The sequence below is a fragment of the Leptinotarsa decemlineata genome, unplaced genomic scaffold, assembly GCF_025532065.1.
Source record: "Leptinotarsa decemlineata unplaced genomic scaffold, Ldec_3_MD MMD2_tig00004067_RagTag_RagTag, whole genome shotgun sequence".
Lineage (NCBI taxonomy): Eukaryota > Metazoa > Arthropoda > Insecta > Coleoptera > Chrysomelidae > Leptinotarsa > Leptinotarsa decemlineata.
This window is the reverse complement of record NW_027412602.1, coordinates 663,453-686,730: the sequence shown is the minus strand read 5'-3', so window position 1 is coordinate 686,730 and position 23,278 is coordinate 663,453. Positions and strand designations below refer to the sequence as shown.

The window sequence follows — 23,278 nt, the reverse complement described above, 5'->3', positions numbered from 1 at the left end:
AATGTGGAGACACCTCACCCTGGGTGCCGCAATATTATCCGGATAGCATATCAAAAGAGAGGAATCCCAGAAACAGCAATTGATGTTTCTGGGAGTATTTCGTTTGAGACCTGTTTTTCCAAGGTATAACGAGACATGGAACCCAGACCCGGTCTTAGCATATTTTGAATCACAAACACCACTAGAATCATTGACCTTGGCAAAATTGAGTAAAAATTAATTGTTTTGTTAGCACTTGTGACTAGTCAGAGTTTAAACTCTTACAAAAATTAAACTCGGCAATACCAATACTTTTGAAAACAGAATAGAGATTAATATAACAGATATCATCAAAACATCTCATTCTTCTAAATGTCAACCCAAAATAGTTTTACCCTATTTTTACCAGAAACCAAATCTATGTGTTGCAACTCTAATGAAATATTACATAAACACTACGAAAAACATAAGAAAGGGGCATGACCAGCTACTGTTAACAATTAGGAAACCACATCATCCCGCGAGCTCTCAAAGCAAGATGGAGTCATAAATCTCATACATTTAATAAATTCTATAATAGAACAGTTCCTGAGAATTCTAAATTCGCAAAGTGTATTATTAATGGAAAGTGTGTGGAAGGTGATGGGAATTAAACTGTTATTTATAAGTATTTTTTTTCACAAATGTTGTGATTCTAGGGTTGTGATTATATATTAGAAAAATCCAGTATTTTTGTTTACAAATAATCATATGGGTGCATACATTATAGAATTATCTAAATGTTAGTAATGCTCAATAGAATAATTGTTCATGAACGAAAGGATATTTAAAATATTTCAAAATGAATATTAAAGAAAGAGTTTTGAAAACACACAAGGGAAATATTCAACTTGCTTCAGATCGCTTCCAAACCTTTCAACATCTAGGTACACTGTCATCTCGAGGACGGGACCATCAAAGTATTATTAGATGTTAAACGACTTACCTGTAAGGAAGTTCAATCCTCAATTATACGAGATGGTCCCGTCCGAAGAGATCACACTCACCCACCACTTCATACCCACTTCGACAAAAAGCATAGCATTTCAAAAGGTTTATTTGCCAGAAACACATTCACTCAAGTTCATTGAATAATATACTATAAGCTTGCACTATCATTGATTCTGTAGAAATATAGGTTTCGAAAATGACTGAAAAAGTAGTTACAAATGAAATAGTTGTAGTTGAGCTGTGATCCAACACAAGACAGCGCTGTTTCGACCCACCAAGATCTTATCAGTGGGGTTAGGCTGAACCACTGGGATGTCCATAAATAACAAGCCTGAAATTGAAGACAATGACATTCACGAGAAATATGTAGAAAACATGACAAGCGTTCCAAGACTACCATGTGAAGAAGCAACAATTGTCGTTCTCAACTACTAAAATAGAAAACAATACTAACTACTCCTGAATACTACTGTTTTCACCAAAAAAATTCCATAAAATCTCAAATCCAGACTTGAAAAAGTAAATATTCAAACGAAAAAGTGATAAAATGTACATTCATTTTTTCATTATTTTTTTTTTATATTTGCAATTCTTGTCAAGCTATACTTTTTTTGAAGTGATATTTCATATTATTCGTGACCATTTTTTTCTTTTCCCGAATCAACATCTCCAATTTTTCTGTGCCACACATATTTCGATTCCCTCTACTAATAACTATGGTGACCTTTCAAATTTTGATTTGAATATTAATTCAAGTGTTGACAACTACACATTTACCAGTAAGGAACGAGAACCCCATTTATTTCTTTTGTGTAGGTGGAAAATAATTGGAAGATGATGAATGATATATATCTGCAAATAATAGATACGTACATTATCATTAGAGATGAATTAATTAGGAGAAAATGGATAAACTCACAATCTATAATTGATAGATAATTGAATGCATAGTTACTTGAAATGATATTACTATATTGATAATAACATACCACTATATGTATATAGTGGTATGTTATTTCACTTGAAATTTTCTACAGAGTATGAAACACTTGAGAGTACGTCAAAACTAATATGTACCTAATGTACCTAATATTTACTGATTTTAAAAAGACTTTTGACAAAGTTGATCACGATGTTCTATTGTTCTATTAACAAAGTTAAACGAGTTGGAACTCTCAAAATGTTCGGAAGTTATCATGATGAAAATATATTTTCAGTGGTTAACCATAATGGAAATACCTTGGGAAAATATGAGTAGGCCCCTTACTCTTCGTTTTGTTTATCAATGAGTTGCCTTCAGTTCTCAAGTATTCCAGCTGTTCATTATTTGCAGATGATCTCAAAATTATACTGCAATATGTTTGCGAGTGGACTTATTAAAATTACTTATTCTTCAATCTGGAAAAATGCAGTGTTATGATAGTGTAACGAATCTGAAGCCGCCTCTGACCCATACGTTAGCCGATTCATCGAATAAATATATGACTCACCGCGAAAGATTGCAGTCTGAAACCGCCGGGAAAATTCTAGGCGAGTACCTAACAGACTACAGAATTCTATAGTGGACCTTTACCGATAATAAGGCCGGCTCTCATCCAGAGAGGGCAGATGAATTCAGAAAGTGAATCGAGCGGTTAAATAAGGAATTCAAATAGTGAAAATGAATTAAGCATTAATTGCTAAGTGTTGTGAATAAATTAGTTTGTGATAGTGAAATATTGTTGGAAATAAATTTGTTTAAGACAGTAAATTAGTTACAAGTGGTGATCAGAAGTGGATTTGTAAAATAAATCTGTGTGCACCTGGTGGACAATCTTTGTATTACGGTGAAATTGACTATAAGACTTATTTATTTGCGTAGAGAGACTGGTGATTCGTTGTGTCTCGCGAAGTGGACAGTGCCGGACTACGAAAACATAAACTGATAGACCTTTCTCGCGAAAAATAGACTTGTGAAAGTAAATAAGTGTTTCGTACTCGATTAAAATAAGTTGGCATATACGCAAGGCCGTAGCCATGGGGGATGAAGGGGGATTGATCCCTCCGTAAGTTCTACAAGCAACGGCCATCCAAAAATTATATCAAATACAATATTTAGCTTGTTTGAACATGACAGGAGCATGAGAATAACACCAACCACGGCAATGGAGTTAATTACTGGTATGTCTCTGTTTATATTTACCTAGAAATGTGCACTATTAGTATATCCGCTCGAAGACCGGCACAATGTTTATCATTTCTGAATATACTGCTATAAATAAAACGCAAACTTTTTCTTTCTTCCTCAAACGCGTTTTTTATTCTTCTTGTTTACAAAAACTGTCATTCAACTATTTTTTCACATGTCAAAACAAATACAAAGTGATTTTGTAGCATGACACCGTTTGCCCTATTCTTCTGACAGAGAGTATGATTGCTGTCTCTGTTCTGGCGAGTGCCGCCATTATTAGTAGACAGTAACCCCATAACTAGTGTAGAGGATAGCGAGTCTTGTTATATACTAACTTTGATTCAATAAATTGTGTATTTTCGGTAACCTAGTGTTTCACCCACGAAACCCTTAAGGCAATAATAGCCTTATAACTGGCGCCCATACGAGTGGCTATCGAAAATCATGAAAATGATGAAAAGTTTTCGTGTCGTTTGTTGGTATAAACGAGAGTAGTGCGCGCGAAAGTTTTCCGAACTGTGCTTCTACAAGTAGGACTCCTCAATCATCGCTTTTGTGAACTGTCTCCAGTGTGAATAGACTAGCTTCTACAAAAGTAGGACTGGATCTGTTTCTTGCTTCATAGTGCATGAAAAGATTGAAAAGCTTCTACAAGTGTAGGACTGCCTGGATCTACTTTTCGCTCCGCCGCGTAGGAATTTGCTGGATCTACTTTTCGCTCCGCCGCGTAGGAATTTGCTGGATCTACTTTTCGCTCCGCCGCGTAGGAATTTGCTGGATCTACTTTTGCTCCGCCGTGTCTTCAAAAGAATCGCAAGTATTCTGAAATTTGAAAGGGTTCTGCACAAACTGTGAGTACTTTTCTCTGTTATCACGGCTGATCAAAGGCATACGTATTTTCTCCGTTCCGCCGTTCATAAAAACGAAGTAATTGAAAGAGAGACGGATTCGAAAATGTCTGTCACACTTTCGAATGAACAATTCCAAGAATTATTAGGCCGCATGAATGTTTCAACGAATACGGGTAACTTCTCAAAGTGCTCGAGTAAATTTAGCGGTGATAAAAATGCTGATGTGAACGCGTTTTTAGATGCAGTAGAAGTCTATAAGGATTGTGTTAATATTTCGGATGTAAATGCATTGAAGGGTTTACCGATGCTTCTCGAAGGTTTCGCTGCAACATGGTACCAAGGTGTGAAATCCACTGTGACTGATTGGAAAGAAGCTACAAAGTTGTTGAAAACAACATTTGGACCAAATAAACCTCTGTATCGTGTATATCGTGAACTTTTCGCCTACGAACAAGATTCAAGAACAAAAACTGATGTGTTTATTTGCAAAGCCCGATCAATAGTTGCTCAACTACCTAGTGGCACTCTTGCCCAAGAGGTTCAACTAGATATGGTGTATGGATTACTCCATAGGAGAATTCGCGAGAAAGTTCCTCGTGATGAGGTTAGCTCTTTCGAAGAATTGCTCACCCAGTCACGACTAGCAGAAGAAACTTTTGATTCAACGCCCGAAACGAAACTTTCTGAGGATGGACATTCAAAGAATAAGAAGCGTTGCTCATATTGTCACAATCCTGGTCATATTAGGGAGGACTGTCGCAAATTAGCTAAAGCCCAATATAAAGGTTGTAGTTCGGTGTCTAATGTCACGAACACGGGTCCAGCTACTAAAACTGCGAATGACACCACTCAGAATAATCCTCTACCTAGCCCCAGTACCTCTAATAATTTTTCATGTTATGGATGCGGAAATCCCGATTACATTCGAACTAATTGTCCTACATGCTGTTCAAAATTACAGAAAACAACTGTGTCATCGTCTGCCGAATTTTTGTGTAGTAAATTCAATAACAACGATACGAATGTAATTAGGCCCCTGGTCCCAATCCAAATAATGCACCACAACGGGTTTGCATTTTTGGATACTGGCTCAAAGTCTAGCATAGCTGGACATATGTTCTCGAAGCTACTTCTCAACGACAATGTTCCTTTTAGAGAGGACAATCTTATTATGACTCTAGCAGATGGAATACAGCGTGACGTCATCGTACGAATTTTTGAAACTAAAGTTACTTTAATGAATAAAACGGTTCCTATTGAACTTATCTCGCTTTCTGAATATGAAAATAGCAGAACTCTCCTGGGCGTAGACTTCATAAGAGCTATCAATGTGATATTAGACATACCAAATAATATGTTTTTCTTCGGAGATGGAGACCAGAGAATGTATCCGTTCTCTAGCGAGTCCAGTACTGATTCTGAATGCGTAGTAAATACAGTACACTTTGAAGCTATTAAATTAAGGGAAAACGAAGGAGCGTCCCTGTCCATAGAAGAACGCGAAAAACTTAATAATTTAATATTTGACAATAGACAAATTTTCGAAGAAAATGGTGAGCCTACACCCTACGCAGAGCACACAATCACGTTAACTGATGATGTTCCTGTTGCTGTGCCGCCGTACCGCATGTCTGAGCCTAAGAAACAAATCCTACGACAAGAGTTGGACAAACTCCTGGACAATGGTACCATCGAAGAATGTGAATCTCCCTACGCTGCTCCTGTAGTCCTAGTCCCGAAAAAGATGGTGGAGTTCGAATGACAATTGACTACAGAGGTTTGAAAGCCATCACCCGTGCATATCGCTATCCGCTACCTAGGATCGACGATCTGTTGCATGATGCTAAGAAAAGTTCTTTTATGTCTACGCTAGATCTGAGATCAGGATACCACCAAATTTCAGTACGACCATCGGATCGAGATAAGACTGCATTTGTAACGCCTTTCGGTACTTTTCGCTATACAAAAATGCCGTTTGGGATGAGAAATTCTCCGGCAACATTCCAAAGAATGATGGATCGATTAAAATCAGGACTACCAGACATTCTCCTTGTGGTTTATCTAGATGACCTTATCGTTATCTCAGCAAGCTTTTATGAACACATAGACGACCTGAGTAAAGTCTTCTCCAGACTGTTGTTATTTAAGCTACACCTGAATAGAGATAAATGTACCTTCTCTTGCCAATCGGTACGATATTTGGGTCATATTATTACCCCGCAAGGTATTCAACCAGATGATGCTAAAGTATTTGCGATATTGAACATGCTACCTCCCAAAAATGTCAAGCAACTACTTATCTTTCTGCAAACCGCCTCATGGTTCAGGCGGTTCATTGAGAATTTCGCTGACATAGCCAAATCTCTCACCAACTTGACAAAGAAGAAGGCTAAGTGGAAGTGGGAAGATGAACAGACTGTGGCTTTTGAACAACTCAAGGTCAAATTGAGCTGCGCACCTATCTTACGACAGGGCGATCCTTGTCTACCCTACATATTACGTACGGATGCTTCGAGCTACGCTCTGGGGGCATGTCTCCTTCAGGGGGAGGACGCGGATGAGAGACCAATAGAGTACGCCAGCCGCCTTCTCACCACCGCCGAACGGAATTATACGACTTCTGAAAGAGAAGCTTTGGCCGTTGTCTGGGCAAGTATCATTCTTCAGCTCTTACTCCCTACAATAGCCAAGAGGAACACGCTCCGGTTCGCCCACTCCGTACCCGAAGCAGACCCCCAGAAACGAATATTCTTTCCCCAGAAGCTCCACCTCTACTCCCTGACGATTCCCAGACGAATGCTCCTAGTGCTGGATCCGACGACTTCGGCCCAGACCCTTGCCCACCAGAAGAGTCAGCAACAGATCCATCCACTGCGGATCCAATCACAAAACCAGTTCCCATGGATACACCTAGACGAGCTGCACCCAAACCCAGTTGCCACTGCTGTACATAACCTCATTTGGCCTCACACCCGGGACGTTAGTGTGACGCCAAGGGGGAGGTTGTAGCATGACACCGTTTGCCATATTCTACGAGACGCCTATGACTCTCCCTGGTTGCCTAGAGGAAGCTTGGAACGAATATTTCTGACAGAGAGTATGATTGCTGTCTCTGTTCTGGCGAGTGCCGCCATTATTAGTAGACAGTAACCCCATAACTAGTGTAGAGGATAGCGAGTCTTGTTATATACTAACTTTGATTCAATAAAATGTGTATTTTTGGTAACCTAGTGTTTCACCCACGAAACCCTTAAGGCAATAATAATAGCCTTATAATTTTTATTTAAATAAAACTCAACATTCTTCCCCCTGTATTCAAACAATGAACTAGTTTTGAATACTTCCTTCTAATAACTGAATTGGACACAGCTTGGCAACAGGGCGGCGATAAATATTGTCTTGAATCTTGATATCTACGACTCTTACTCTTCCATCTTTACCGGGGTGTACGTCAACAATTTTTCCTAATGGCCAATTGTTTCTTGGTAGCTTATTATCCATGAGTATGACAATATCACCCTTTCCTACATTTTTCTTTTCTTGAAACCATTTGCATCTCTTTGTGAGTGTGGGTATGTATTCCCTTATCCAACGATTCCAGAAATGTTCTGCAAGTTGTGAAAACTGCTAACGTTTTTTCAAATCGTAGTTGATTTCATTTGCATCAAAAGTTATAGGTGGCTTTGCTATGCTAGATGTACCTATGAGGAAATGATTTGGTGTAAGACTTTCGAAAAAAAAAACAAAAAAAAACGATTTCAGTCATGAAGGAAATAACAGTTTGAAATTTATCGGCTAACTAGCGAGAAGGAAAAAATGTTTATGTAAGAACACTTGTGGGTCATATATTATTATTTCAAATACGGGACCGCTGGACGGAAATCTTGGATAAGATAAACAGCCTAGGTCATGAAGACTTGTAGAGTGGCGACAGTAATCTGCTGAGTAAACAATTTCGTAGGAAGTCAGAATTCTGAGACTTGAAACCGTGCTTAGCTTCCATTAAAAAAAAAGGCGGGGTTATGGGTTAATTAATCATGATCTCGACCAATTGAAGTTGACCCCGAGAGAAAGAGAGCCTCACGGAATTAGTCGAGGGAGGTGACGAAGATTTTGGAACAGGGAAACGGATCTTGAAAAAGTGGCCGGCGAGAGAGGCAGTGGGAAAAGAAAAGTCGTGGACGGAGGTCTTTAAGCGTAGGGGAGCGAGGGGATAGAGCGGTCGAGCGTCTTATTTGAGCGATAATGAGTAATGTTTTAAAGATTTGAGAAATAGCGCGATTTATAGGGGTTTATTAGGCAAATTAAGAGATGTTAATCTGAGCGTATGAGCGTAAATCTGGCGGATTTATAGTGAAATTTCAAAATAATAATTTTGTCTACCGTGGCCGGTAAAGCGAGTGAATTCTCTCCGTGAAGTGAGGTTTTTCCACGACATTGAATAACGGATTACTACGTCAACTCGAGATCGAAACCTTTGGATTAGCCGAGGAAAAATTTGGAAAATAGTCGTTGGTGAGATTTATGTACTTGTCTGAATAACATTTGTATGAATTTTGGAAAGGAGTTAGCCAAAAAGTAGTATACAGAGTGGCGCAAATGTTTTTCGTGTGTTTGGATTCTTTTAAAGTTTCAAGCCAGTATTAAAATGTCGTAGGCTGGTCGAGCTGAGTATTACAATCACTCTTCGTATACGATAGCATAGTCGGCGAAGGCACGCAAAAATAGATGTTGATGTTAGGACGTAAAAACTAGTAGTACCTTCAGTACACGGATTAGTTTTTTTTTTAATTGTTAGTGTCTTGCATACCAGAAATTTAGTTTGTTTTCCTTCGTTTTGTTTATCATCCACCGATTCTTATTATTACATTTTTCTGTTGTTTTGTTGTTCCTCAGTTTTTTATTTTTTTATTATTCAATATAATATTTTATTTACAAAGTCGAGTTTTCTTTCAAAACTCCAACTTCGTAACCTCCTAGAAAAGAAGAACAAAAGCTGCGAACTCACAAAATTCTAAGAAAAATCTACTTAAGACCTTTTCTTCGTGCAAAAGGCCGAATTCATGTTTGCTTTCGAACATAGCCTACAAACCAAAAAAAAAACATTTTTGATGTGAAGTTAGTATTTCACAGAGTCCAAGAAAAAAAAAGAAACCAAAAAATTTTACACTAGCAAAGTTGAAAGAAATTCTTGCTTAGGTGCTTTTTCGTTCAGAATCTTTTTCAGTCCATCTTTCACCGATCGTACCATGCGCTCCCATATTCCACCCATATGTGAGCTTGCTGGTGGAATAAACTTCCAATCAATTTCCTGAGATACCATCTTCCTCTTGATTGAATCTTCGTCTAAATTTCTGATTATCTCCTTCAATTCTCGGTTTGCTGAAGTAAGATTTGAACCATTGTCGCTCCAAATTGATAAAGGCTGTCCCCTTCTAGAAATGAATCTCCTTATTGCTAAAATCGCTGAATCTGTGGTGAGAGATTCTGCGATCTCTATATGGATAGCTCTAATTGAAAGACATGTGAAGATTACCCCATATCTTCTTTCTTTTCTTCGTCCAATAGAAACTTCCATGGGTCCAAAATAATCCATTCCAGTATAGGTGAATGCTCTAGGTGGTTTCTGCAGTCGTTGCTTTGGAAGTTGTTCCATTGCAGAAACCTGAGGTTTTGTTCTTCTTATGCTACATAAATTGCAAAAACTTATTGTTTTAGTTACCAGTTTTCTGGCCTGCAGTATCCAAAATCTTTGCCTTATTCCATTTAGAGTTTGTTGTAGACCTGCATGATTGTTTTTTGAATGATGAAATTGAACAAGTAATCTAGTGAATGTGTGTTAATTGTCTAGTATGATTGGCAACTTTGCTTGAGGAGAGAGCTCTGTAGAGTTATCTGTTCTTCCTCCCAAACAAATAATATCATCTTCCATATATGGTGACAATTGATAAAGTTTGCTGGAATTTTGTATAGGTCTATTTTTCATCAGAAGGTGGTATTCTTCTGAAAAACAATCCTCTTGCACGTTCCTATTCCAAATTCTTTCTGCTCTCTTCAATTCTTCAATTGTCAATTCTTGTTTTTGGAGATTTTTGCCAAGTTGTTTGATATTATGTTGAAATCTGAAAACATGGGCTGTGCTTCTTATCAATTTCATGTAGTCAGAAAATCTTGTGATGTCTGGTAAATATTCAATTTTATGTGAAACTGTCAATAATATGAATTCATGTTTAAGTTCGAAGGTATCTGGATTTTCTTGAATTTCTTCGTGTCCTTGTCTATTCTTTTTTGTTACATTGGCCAAAATTCTTGTTTATTGTATAAAAATTCCGGATCTTGAAACCACTGACTGTTTTCTTGTAGATTTATGTCTTTTGTATCTCGAGTAGCTTCATCTGCTATGTTCAGATTGGAAGGAATCCAATGCCAGTCAGGAATTTTTGTGTTCTCCTGAATCTCGCCCACTCGATGCGTAATAAAAGTTTTGAACATTCTTGGTTCTGATCTCAACCAACACAAAACCGTTTTCGAGACTGTCCAAAAGTGTGTTTGATTCACTTCGAGTGAATGTTCTTTCCTTATTGTTATTGCCAATCTGGAACCCATTACAGCGGCTTGAAGTTCCAAACGTGGAATTGTTATTGGCTTTAGAGGTGCTAGTTGCGTCCTTGCCATCACCAAAGAGACATGAATGTTTCCTTTCTTCTCAAATCTGAAATAATCTACTGCCGAAAATGCGTGCTCACTCCCGTCACAGAAGATGTGAAGCTGTAAATTAAAATCATAGATGAAGTTCAATGCATAACACCTAGGTATCTTGAGATCTTCAATTTTTGCAAATAAATCAATCCATTTCTCCCATTTAATTTCTCTCATCATCCCAACCTATGCCACTTCTACATATACCCTGTAAAAGAATTTTTGATCTAATGACATAGTGTGCGAGAGTCCTAGAGGATCATAAAGAGACATCACTATTCTGAGGATCTGCCTCTTTGTTGGATTTTTTCCTTTCGAAATCATTTCTTTCATTTTTGAAAAATTCAAAGAAAACGCCAAATGATCGCATGATGGAATCCATTTCAAACCGAGAATTCTCTGCGACAAATTGTTTCTTTCTTGCAGAAGTTTTTCATCACCCCTAAGTTCTTCTGAAATATGTCTATAAACTTCTTTCGAATTGCATACCCAACCTCTCAGTTCAAATCCTCCGTGTCTGTGGATGAAAATGACTTCTTTCATAAGGGGAATAGCTTCTTCCTCTGTGGACACACTGTCAAGATAATCATCTGTGAGCCCACAGAACCAAAAATCAGCACCTTCATTTCATAGGTGCTAGGTTCTTCATTGGAATTATTTCTCCAGAGAAATCGTTGTCCAGCACGATCTTCTTTTCTGATAACTATTCTGTAGAACATATCTCGAATATCTGCCGAGAAAGCTACATCTTTCTCTTTGTATTTGAAAATAACTCCAACAAGAGAATTCAATAAATCAGGTCCTCTCAATAAAAAATCATTCAAACATTTCCCTTCCAACTTGGCAGCCGCATCAAAGACGAACCTCAAATTGCCGGGTTTATTTTCATTTACGACTCCAAAATGTGGCAAATACCATACCTTACTTGATTCTTCATTTCCTTCTATCACTTTCTCTGCATAGTCTTTCTCTAAATATTCTTCTATTTTCTGTTTGTAGGTCATAGCGAATTCCAAATCTCTAGTCATTCTTCTTTCAAGATACTGAAGTCTTTGAAGAGCTTCATACTTACTTTCTGGTAAAGTTGAACTATCATCTCTCCATAACAAACCAGTTTCCCAACGGTCTCCATCCCCTATTCTTCTTGAAACTGATTCTATTATTTGAACTGTTTCTTTGTCTTCCGATTTCATTGATCTATCTTCAGAAATTTTGACGCCAAATGACTCCGTGGAAAAATAATTCTTGATTTCTTCATGTAATTTTTCATCACAGTTCATCTGATTATGTAAAATATGAAGAACACTATTACTATCTTGTCTACCTCTGAATTCTCTCAACTTTCCATGTGCTATCCATCCCAATTTAGTTTTTGATAACGCTGGCGAGTTCTTAGGACCTTCAATTACTTATCGACTAGTGATTAGATCCCAGTTATCTTGTCCTATCAACAATTGCGGTTTTGCTTGAGTCATAGTAGCAAAATCTATATATTCCAGATGGCTCCATTTTTCTTTTAGTCTTTTTCCATCAACCGTTTGCCTAGAAAAACCCATGTCTTTCACTGTATATGCATTTTCCATCTGATTAAATGTGGTCCTATTTTCGTCAGATATTTCAAAACTTTTTTTTTTTGAAAAGTGTCTTTTTTGCAAGTGTCTTCGTGGGTCCACTTCAAACCTAACTCTGTTTCTTCGCCAACGAGGTTCATCTTGTCTGCTAAATCTTGATCAAGAAGAGTTACCGTTGAAGCTTCGTCAAATAATGCATAAATTTCAAGTTCATTCTGAGAAGATCTTATTATATCCGGAGCGATTTTCAATAAAATTTCTGTACTGAATGATTTTGTGGTATGAGCAACTATTGCTAGACTAACAGTATCATTTTTCTCCTTATTTTTATCAAATGCGTCATTATGAAGACTTTTATGATGTATTTTTTTCACAGTTGTTTACCCCACATTTCTTTTTGTTACGACAAAATTTTATTTTGTGAGATGTTCCCAAACAAGAAAAATATATACCATTACTTTTTACGAAATCCCATTTTTTGTCTATCGAGAGATCCAAAAAAGTTTTGCATTTATCTATTATATATTTCTCTTCACACATGATACATTTGCGAACTGAAGTACTCTTCTCTTGAGAAGTAACAAGAGTTGTTTTGAATCTCTCTTCATGAGGCCGATTTTGAGAGAATTTACCAGATACCTGATTTGTAGAAGGCTTACCAACATTCATAGATTGAGCGTAGCTTGCTGCTTCCGACTTTCTCCACAGCCACTTTTTAAATTCATGTAAAGTGCTCTTACCATTCTTCTCAAGTACTTTTTCACCCCATGAAAGCTTTTGTAGAATTTCCTTCAGAATTTGAGGGCAATCCAAATAGTTCTGCATGTTCATGGTTTCTAGGGTAACCACCAGATTTGATACATCTTCCGCAAAATGTGTTAGAGACCTGAAATCATTATTTTTCATTATAGGAAAGTTCTTGGCCTTATTGACCAGACTTATCACAATAAAATCTGCCCGACCGTATCTACTAATCAAAATGTCGATAATCGGGTTGATTGATGAAATAGATAACAACAATCCCTCCACTGATCGTCTAGCATCCCCTTTCAAAGCTTTTCTCAACCTACACATATTTTCTTCATCTGTTAAACCCAATAAGTTAGTGGTTGAAAGAAATCGTTGATAAAAACTTGGCCATTCAATAGTTTCTCCAGAAAAAATTTGTAAATCTTTGTCAATTGATTGTCTCGCCAACAACTACCTAATTTCTGCACCTGAAGCTTCTTCATTTTTTCCATAATGTGTATGTCTTGCCCCTGTATTATTTTCGAACGAAGCCCTTGTACTATTATGAGTATTGTCAATTTGACTTTTGTGGAACGACCTCTTACCTATCATATTCTTGACGTCCGTATTTTGCAACCAATTACGCACTTTCACTTCAGAATCAACAGAAGAAATCTCGTCATCTTTTGAATGATGTGAATTTCTGAACAAAATGTTGTCACTTTCCGAACGGTATGTATTACTTACTCCCAAATCAAATTTCTCACTTAGTCTAGCTTTTTCTAATGCCAACCTATTTTCAATCATTTGCTTTTCCATTTCGAACTGCTTAGACAACAATATAGCCATTTTTTCGTCAGCTTTTACCTGGACTTCCATGAGTTTTCTCATATAAATACTTGCAGTGGATTTCACAGATAAAGATACTGAAACCGATTTAGACTGTGCACCATCATTTCTACTGCTTCTACTGGACGAGACTACAGATAACTTGTCTTCTGTGGCATCGCGTTCAGCATTGTCAACTTTCCTAACTTCGCTGATGGTGACATCCTTTTTATGACTCTCGCTTTTTGCTTTGGCAGTCTTGCTACGTGTTTCCATTTTGCCGTTCTCTAGGCTGAGGGACCAGCACAATGTTTATATTTACCTAGAAATGTGCACTATCAGTATATCCGCTCGAAGACCGGCATTTATATTTACCTAGAAATGTGCACTATTAGTATATCCGCTCGAAGACAGGCACAATGTTTATCGTTTCTGAATATACTGCTATAAATAAAACGCAAACTTTCCTCAAAAGCGTTTTTTATTCTTCTTGTTTACAAAAACTGTCATTCAACTATTTTTTTCACATGTCAAAACAAATACAAAGTTATTCTTATTTAAATAAAACTCAATAGACTCCTCTGTACCTGTACGTTACGGAGGTTGCGGTAATGGTCATGTTACGATTGCACACGGCTGGTGTAAACCTTGAAGAAAGAATGGGTCAATAGAGGCGAGAAGCGCTTACTGCGCAACCTCTGCTGCAGGCAACCAGTGATGCAATTGTACCCAGGTTTGTGTTTGATAAACCCTACAAAATACAAATGAAACAGAATACAGAGTCAGATGCTACAAATGCCATACGCATATATACAGATGGCTCAAAAACCAAAGAAGGCTCAGGATATGCAGTGTTCTCCAGATCACTAAGCCTAAGGATTAAGTGTGGAATGGAAACAATACCAGCGTGGTTCAAACAGAACTGGCTGGTATCTCAATCGCCACAAAAGAAATAACCAGGAAAAGAATTTCTGGCAAAAAAATAACAATCTGCACTGATTGCAGACGCCTAGAACAGACGTGTTACCTCAGGCCTAGTACTAGAGTGTCACCAAGATTAAGCCAAAGCCTCGGTAGATAATAACATCATCCTGGGGTGGATTAAAGGTCACGACATGAGTAAAGGTAATCGCCGACTCTTCAACACCGACTCTAAAACACCGGCAAGAATTGAACCGTCAAGTTGGAAGCTACGCACCGCAACAGGGAAGCCAGTCACTGAACTTGGAGAACTACCAATCGAATTGGTGTTGGGCAGTAGTAAATTGAATCATCGTGCATTGGTGGCGGACATCGAGGACGATGCGATTATTGGAATAGACATAATGATTTCCAAAAGGTTCGAGCTGTATGTTCAAAACGGCGTCCTACGTGTCGGCGGAGAAGAGCTGGTGCTTCATGGAAGGAGCGAAGATATGATCAGGGTCCTGTTGGCTGACGACGTGTGCGTACCTGAGAGGGCTGAAACCATCCTGGAGGCTCGATAGGACGGAAGTGCGAGCAGCGGCAAGGTGGTAATGTTCGAGGCCAATATACACGATGAGAAAATTGGACGAGGAATCGCACTGGGGAAGACCCTGTTGCGTGTTGATGAAGTTGTGCACTGTTCGTCCATTTCCCCTGTGATACGGAGTGTACGTAGTTCGGTTAGCCAAGCCAACAACTTGCCTAAAGAGTTGGAGAAGTTGGCATTTCCTCCAAGGACATACCATAAACTCACCGTTCAAAATAGGGAGTTAGTACCAGGAAATCTTCGATATTGGAGAAGGAAAAGGCGGCAGAACGAATGTGGTCTAGCATAGAAACGACACTGGGAATGCCCAACCAATCCGGTAATCAGCTAGAAGACTCCATCTTGCCAAGAAAGAAAAGGCAGACAAGATAGTCAGCGATATGGAAAAAAAAGGAGTCATCGAACCTTCTGACAACCCCTGGTCTTCCCCAGTCGTATTAGTGAAGAAAAAGGACCGCTTGACAAGGTTCTGCGTGGATTATCGCCAATTGAATAACGTGACGAAGAAAAACAGCTACCTCTTTCCAAGAATCGATGATACCCTAGACACACTAGCCGGCTCCACGATTTTCTCGACTATGGATTTGCAGGGTGAATATTGGCAAGTTGAATTGGCCCCAGAAGATCGAGAAAAAAAGCTTTCACCATCGCGCATCGGCTCAGGATTGTGGGAGTTCACGGTTATGCTAGTCGGGCCTTGTAATGCTCCAGCGACCTTCAAGAGATTGATGGAGACCGTTCTCAAGGGGCTCTCATGGAAGACGTGTCCACGACATAATCGTGGTCGGAAAATCGTTGAACGATGACTTAAAAAATCTGAAGAAGGTATTCATGCGTCTGGGGAGTTCTGGATTGGAACTAGTCCCAAGAAATGCCACCTGCTCCAGAAAGAAGTCCGTTACTTTGGCCACGTTGTCTCTGGGGAAGGAGTGGCAGTGGATGAACAAATGATCAAAGCAGTTGAGGATTGGCCCATTCCAAAAGACATACATCAGCTTCGGAGCTTCCTTGGTTTGTGCACCTACTACCTCAGATATGTGCTGGGGTTTGCCAACATCGCCAAACCATTGACTCGACTCACAGAAGGGCAAATCCAGTTCCAGTGGTGTGAGGAATGCCAAAACTCATTCAAGAAGTTGAAAAGAACTTTGATCAACGCTCCTGTTTTGAGCTATCCCCTACTGGACGGAAAATTCATTTAAGATACGAACGTCAGCAACGTGGAACTTGGAGCAGTCCTTTCTCAGATCCAAGATGGACAGGAGAAAGTTATTGGCTACTTCAGCAGAACGCTCAGTAAACCAGAGCGCAATTATTGTGTCACCAGGCGAGAGCTGCTGGCCATTGTCAAAGGTGTAGGGCATTTCTACAATTACGTGTATGGAAGAAGATTTCTGTTGAGAACGGACCATGCAGCTCTAAAATGGCTTTTGCAGTTCAAATATTCTGAGGACCAAGTAGCGCGCTGGATTGAGAGACTTCAAGAATTTGACTTCGAAATAGAACATCGAGCCGGGATTAGTCATAAAAACGCAGATGCCCTGTCACGGAGACCATGCCCCGATGACTGCTCACATTGCCGACGAGCAGAAGAAAAGGAAGCAGCTATTTGTACTACAGCTGTAGACGACAACTGGGAGGAAAATAAGATCAAGGAAGATCAAGAGAAAGACCTAGATTTTGGTTTAGTCATCGGATGGAAGGAAAGTAAGTAAAGTTATTCGCCAGCGGTTAAGTCCTACCTAACGAGGTTCTGAAACGGACGTTGGAGTCTGAAGACGGCAGAGAAGAAAGGCGCCAGAAAGTGGTACCCAGGAACAGAAGACGGAAGTGCTCAAATAAATCCATGATGGTGTCATTGGAAGACATCTGGGAGTAACGAAGACCCTCCAGAAAGTGAGACAACGGTTTTACTGGGTTGATTGCCAAGCCGGCGTCAAGGACTGGTGCAGAAAATGTGCTGTATGTGCTGCCAGTAACGGACCTCGAGTACAACCGAAAGCTTCAATGCGCCAGTATAACGTGGGTAGTCCCTTCGAGAGAATCGCCATCGACATCGCCGGTCCGTTTACAGAGTCCGATCGTGGGAACAAATACATCCTGGTTGCCATAGACTTCTTCAGCAAGTGGACAGAAGCCTATGCCCTGCCCAACCAGGAAGCCATTACCGTCGCTGACGTCCTGGTTAAGGAATGGATATGTCGATTTGGTGTCCCATTGGAGCTGTATTCGGACCAGGGTAGAAATTTCAAGTCCAACTTATTCCAAATTCCAAGAAATATGCAAACTGTTGGACATTCGAAAGATCAGAACAGCCTCACATCCACAGTCTGGTGAAATGGTGGAATGAATTAATAAGACCATAAACCGCCACTTGTCCAAGGTAATCTCTGACCATCAAAGAAACTGGGATCAGTACCTCTTCACCTGTTCCTGTTGGCCTACCGTTCGGCAGTGCACGAGTCAACCGGCCAACAGCTGCGGCTTCTTTGCGTTCTGAAATTCAGGACGCCGCCAGAACAAGACACTGCGGGGGAAGACTATGTCAGCAGGCTTCGGCAGAGAATGGACGACATCCATCAAGTCCGTCTGAACATCCGGAATGCCAGCGATAGGATGAAGAAGGCCTATGCTGGAGGATTCGAAACCGGTGACCTAGTTTGGCTGTACAACCCTAAGCGACGCAATGATTTATCGCCGAAGTTGCGGAACTCGCGGGAAGGTCTGTACAAAATCATGAAGAAGATAAATGACCTCGTCTACGTAATCCATAAGCCACTTCGAGGAAAGCCTAGGGTCGTCCGTTTTAATCGATTGGCTCCTTATGATGGAAATCTCGACCAAGTTTGCTCCCTCAGACCACCAGAGGATGAAATGACGTTCCAGAAGTTCATGTCTTTATACTTGAACGGACAGAAGGTCGTACATGGGGTAACTCAAGAAGAGCCACGAGACCTTTTCAAGGTTCCAGTTGATTACGCACTAGCTCACTGCATGGCAGAGGATCTCCAAATGTCCAGGGGTATCGCAGTGTTATCAACAAGAAATTTGGTCAGCTCCAAACATTACGAGAACAGAATCCTAAAGACAGAGGAGTGCTACAGTTGAAGAAAGGTCAGAGAAACATTTTCTACTTGGTGACCAAAAAGCATTCTTGAGACAAACCGTCTTATGAAAATGTTTGGAGGAGTCTTACCAGACTGAGGGACACGATGCTCGACCAGAATCTCGTGGACTTGGCAATCCCGAAATTAGTATCTGGGATCAACAGGCTGGATTGGAGAATTGTGAGAAGCATGTTGGAAACGATATTCAGATCCAGCGGCATCAAGATTTTGGTGTACAGTAACCATCTTCTACGATCGAGCATGAAGACTGTGGAGTGTTACTTCCATCGAACTTCACAGTGCAGATATGGGGAGTCCTGCAGATATCGACACACGCCAAGGATGACATTTCAGGGCGAAACGTCTTTAAGAAGGGGTCAATGTAACGAATCTGAAGCCACCCCTGACCCAATGCCAGCCGATTCATCGAATAAATACATGACCAAATAGGCTACAGAATTCTACAACTCTCGTCCAGAGAGGGCAGTTGAATTCAGAAAGTGAATCGAGCCGTTCAACAAGGAATTCAAATAGTGGAAATAAATTGAGCGTAAGTTGCTAAGTAAATAAATTAGTTTGTGATAGTGAAATATTGTTGGAAATAAAATCGTTCGAAACAGTAAATTCGTTAAATTGTTACAATAATAACAAGGTTAAGAGATCTGATAACATTTGGCCTGAATATTACATATGATGATAGACTATACTTCTCAAACCATGTATGTTGGGCTTCATAGTAAGACAAACTTCAAATTTTTCAAATATAGGAGCTATAAAGATTTCGTACTACACACAAGTCAGACTGAAACTTGAATCGGATCAGAAATTTGGTTAGGAGAATATCAAACAACACTTTTCGAAGTAGAAAAGTTCAAAAATTTTTTTTGAGATTGTTGTACTACAAAAAATATCGTATCTATCCCAACTACAGAATAGTTAGAACAACACAATTGAGAAATGAGTTCAGAATATTGTCTCTAGACAATAGAAGAAACCAAAATATAGCAATATTTCTATTCAAAATACTGAATCATGAAGTCAACTCTCCTGAACTCCTTACACGGATTAGAGTTAATGTGCCTGCAAGAAGAATGAGAAATTCTCTTATGTTCAATATACCCCTACTACTACCACTGTTGCGACTAGCCATTACATTCAACTTTTTGATGGATATAGATTGGACAGTTTAGAAAAATTCGTTACACCGTACATAAGAAACTTCAATTAAGCATGTATTAGATATTAGACTGTAGGCCATACAAATGTATCAATGGGCATTTATATTTTTTTATTCATGGAATAAAGTCTTCTATATAGGTATGTTTGAATAATAAATGAATACGTCTCCATCCTCTGAAACTTCATCCCCATATTCCTGTTCCGATGCAGAGTTGCTATCCTCATCATGTAAATCAATAACTAACAATAAATCGTTCTCAAATTTTCTTGCTCCTTAACAATTAACAACGAGATTTCCATTGCCCGAAAAAAAAAACTGTTCTGAAAATTCGTTGCAATATTATATGACATTGAAAGTAACATTTTTATTCGCCACGTGATCTTTGAGTTCAGTCCAAGCAAACTAAGTTGTATTCGAATCCTGGTGATTTAGCTGTTATAGTACAACATTTTGAGTTGTTGCTAGAAAGAGCTGATCTACGAGTATTTCATACCGCTTGAATTTTGCTTCAAAGTTGTTTTTGAGGGCATATAATTCAGTTTTTTTGTCGATGTCATTGGTATTTTGTCGATTTGTTCATTATTATGCTCCTTAACGACAAATTCGGAATCAACTATTCCGATACACATTTATTATAATTATCAAAGTTCATCTCGTTGTGATAATCACCTGTATTACAATTTGATTTCCATCTAATGTTACCATCAGATACAAACCCTTTTCATCACCCGCAGACGTTGCCCATTACTAACAATTTCTTTCAGTCCTTCCATGGTGTGATCACTGCAACCTTTTTATGCGTGAATAAATATTCCATCCATATGAATAATGGGTCGACATTATTCTCTATACGTCTGCATTTTTTTCAAGAATTCTATTCTAAGTAGTCGAATAGGCCGGCGTTCCATCAATATTTTCTTGCTATTTTTCACCTTTCTCCATAGAAATCTAATCAACTTCTTTTCGCAAAGACTTCCTAATACCCTAATAATCAATATCTCGGATGATAGTTTTATGAATTTCCTCAAGCGTAGAAACCCGTTTCTCTTTGATATGGAAATTAATTATGCATGCATCACAATTTTGGAATTTTCGATACATCTTTTTTATTTGTAGTCAAAAATGTTGTTTTCTCAACATTTTCTATTTTCTTCATCTCTGAATTAATTTTTCGTACAGATCGCACGCAAACCCTGAGGTCTCAGCTACTTGTTCTTGAACCTTTAAAGTGGAAATACAATATTGGCTACAAATTCACTTATTATCACTATTGCTCCTTACCTTCGCGAAAGGAATTTTTATTCCATCTGCCGTTGCTTCCGTTTGCATAAATCCTAATACGTTGTTCTCAATTTCTTCAAAGACAACAAATAACCACACACTACACAGATGTAACTTGGTTTGAAATATTTTTGAAATTTTGATTAAAATTCAATTTTTTGCTTATTTTCATTTTGATTTTTTTTTATTTCTTTTTACTCTATAGTCATTTTCATTTTGTATCTCGATTATTGATTTAATTTTCAGTGTTTTTTCATTTCAGGTACCGAAAACGAAACAGATCGAATATCTTCAAAACACATGTTTTCTGTTTTTTGTTTTCACCCAAACAATTTGAATAGAGAAAGTAGTAAGTGTGACACTTCATTGAAAAGGTAAGTTTATAAGGAATTCGGCCATGTTAATTTTCGCTACATAACTTTCTATTTTGGCGCCTTCCTGCGGGAAAGAAAACTGTTACGTATTCACAATTATGATACTTCATTTGTAAGCTAATTTGACATAAATTCAGTGACAATGTATTATGGAATTTTTCTAAGGAAAAAAACAAAATGGTGGTTCCACAATGGCGGACAAGATTTGCAATTATGCTCCGATTTGATTCGAAATTGATGAGTGGTGGTTTTCAGGGTCGAAAATTATGATTTGTTTGTCAATGCAAAAAAACAATATGGTGACTCCAAGATGGCGGACGAAATTTGTAATCATGGTCTTATTCGAATCAAATTTAGTAAGTGTGGATTTTCAGATTGGAAACTATGATTTTGAATCGAATTGAACCACAATTACAAATATCGTCCAACATCGACAAAAATTGTTTTGGAAGATACGGGGCGATTAAAAACATATTTTCAATTTCAAAAAAATGTATTCCTTTGTATAACCAGCTTCCACCAATATATTCAACTATGTGAAACTATGTAGCTAATATACAGTGTGGTACCTTCAGTAGAATTGTAGCAGAATGTTTCTTGCAAAATTCCTGAGACAGGTCGATTTTGTTTTCAAGAGAAATATATTTCTACATTCTAATGAACCAAATTACATGCATCCCTTATATAGGGTAGCTACCCCCTAAATTTTTTTAAAAAGCAATAAGGGTTGATTTGTATTGAATTTTAAAGACATATTATTCCTCTAAACAGCAGTGCTCGATTTTTAAAATTTCATCGATTAGTTTCCGAGATACTATCAACTTAATAATTTGCATAAAAAATTAGCATTTTTCAAATTATCCTCATGTCGTATGAAAAATGCGCAGCTTTGAAGAAAATGTTGAAACAGGTCGATTTTGCCTTCAAGAGAGAAACATTTTAACAATGTAATAAATCAAATTACGTACACTCCTAAGCAGGGTAGCTACCCCTAGAAAATTATTAAATAGCAATAAAGGTTGGGTTGTAATGTGCTTTAGAAACAATTTATTTCCCTTAACAACAGTAATCGATTTTTAAAATTTGATCGAGGAGATTATAGTGAACTATCTAGTTTTACAATAAACAAAAGGGTAACGGTTAAAAAAAAATGGTACAAATAAGATTTAATTTAATAGATGCTCAAAGTGTTTACCATGTACATGCTGGCATAGTCCAAGCCGATGGTAAAATTCATTTCTTACATTTTTCAAAATGTCTGGAGATATTTGACGGATTTCATGCCTAATGGTTCAAAAATATGGAGAAGGAATGTTTCACAATAATTTTAAAATGATTTCTAAAATCATCCGTGAATTTCTTTTACTTTCTGACTCAATGTAGATGAGTCATGCTTGATCAAAAAGTTCCACAGTGCCTACCTCGCGAAAGTCATGGTTTGAATTATACAGGGGTTTGAAGTATAGTATTTCTCGAATAATCAATAATTTCTTTTTAACGGAAAATAATATTGTTTCCTAAACAAACTTCGAAACATTTCAATAACAAAATTATCTCTAATAAGGATTCATGAATATATGGTTGCAACTCGTTTAAATTTTTTTTTTCAAAATATTATTCGTTTACTATTTATATTTATATATTCAGAATTTTTTTCAGGACCAGGACCACCTCGTCTCAACCCGATTTTTTGTAAAAGTACAGGATGAAAACAATAACTTATTCTCCAAAAAGATGTTATGCTGTTAAACAAGTGTCTTCTGGAGAGGATCACGGCATCATTATGCGTATTAGTATAAAATATATTTCTGTTTTGCACCATCGAATGTTTTCACATTTTGAATAATGAATGATGAAAATTATAGAGATTAATGATATGCTTTTATAGAATGATATTCTGGTTTCCATAAATGCCATTGTCATCAATAAATTGTGCCCGCAACTGACAGATTTATAAAATATGAATTAAAATGACATCATAACATGAATTCAGCACGATTCCAAAC

The 23,278-nt window shown here is 38.1% G+C and overlaps 1 protein-coding gene and 1 long non-coding RNA gene across 4 annotated transcripts in view; one reads left to right on the top strand and one right to left on the bottom strand.

The window, feature by feature from the left end:
* Positions 1 to 23,236, top strand: part of LOC111513922 (uncharacterized) — a 78,906-nt gene extending 55,670 nt beyond the window's left edge. Inside the window, exons 1-3 of one of the 2 annotated variants that reach the window (XR_012466265.1) lie at positions 13,195 to 13,721; positions 21,161 to 21,272; positions 22,932 to 23,236. This is a non-coding gene — a long non-coding RNA (uncharacterized lncRNA). Of the gene's footprint in view, positions 1 to 13,194; positions 13,722 to 21,160; positions 21,273 to 22,931 lie in introns of those variants that run through there. The other variant, XR_012466264.1, reaches the window with a different exon arrangement.
* LOC111513686 (uncharacterized) overlaps positions 1 to 23,278 on the bottom strand; it is a 436,986-nt gene that overhangs the window by 96,302 nt on the left and 317,406 nt on the right. The window lies entirely within an intron of this gene.